General features: G+C 35.0%; 1 non-coding gene across 1 annotated transcript; it reads left to right on the forward strand.

Annotated features, from left to right (window-relative positions):
* Positions 1–228: 228 nt before the first annotated feature.
* On the forward strand, positions 229–335 carry LOC127796100 (small nucleolar RNA R71). Its single transcript, XR_008021931.1, has one exon. It is a non-coding gene; the product is annotated as a small nucleolar RNA R71 (small nucleolar RNA).
* Positions 336–719: the final 384 nt, after the last annotated feature.

The following is a 719-nucleotide window of genomic DNA, read 5'->3' on the forward strand; positions in this document are numbered from 1 at the left end:
TTAGCGTTTAACATATTAATTCCATCAACTTCAAACATACCTGAGGCTTTCTTAGGCATACCTCTCTTAGTAGACCAATGATAATTGTTGGAAACCATTTCTTCAAGCAGCTCATATGCATCTTCTGTAGACTTACCCATTAGTGCAACCCCTGCAGCAGCATCTATAGTGATTCTAACTAAATGAGATAGACCATTATAGAGTGTCTGCACAATCAACTAGTCAGGTAGACCATGGTGTGGACACTGTCTTTGCAATTCCTTAAACCTTTCCCATGTTTCATACAAAGATTCACCCTTAATTTGAACAAAACTAGTAATATCATTCCTGAGTTCAACAATCTTCCTTGGTGGAAAATATTTACTCAAGAATGCTTGTGATAAGGCTGCCCATGTGGTAAATTGTAACACCCGGTGTTACCGGTGTTATGAGAATGAGAAAGGAAGTGAGAAAATTTTAAAAATGCCCTTGTGAATGTGAAAGATTTTGAGAATGATGGTGCCCTATGAGAGGGGCATTTTGGTAATTTGAATAGTGAAGTCCAATAAAGGGTATTTTGATAAATTGGAAATAATTCCTATATGGAATTAGGTGAGTAAGTGAATTAAAGCCCAATTTTGTATTTATGTGGAGATATGGGATTAATAATTCATGAAAGGGGTATTTTGGTAATTTAGAGTGATTCCATAAAGGAATTTAATTATGAAAAATAGGAAAAA

Source organism: Diospyros lotus, chromosome 2 (assembly GCF_014633365.1).
Source record: "Diospyros lotus cultivar Yz01 chromosome 2, ASM1463336v1, whole genome shotgun sequence".
Lineage (NCBI taxonomy): Eukaryota > Viridiplantae > Streptophyta > Magnoliopsida > Ericales > Ebenaceae > Diospyros > Diospyros lotus.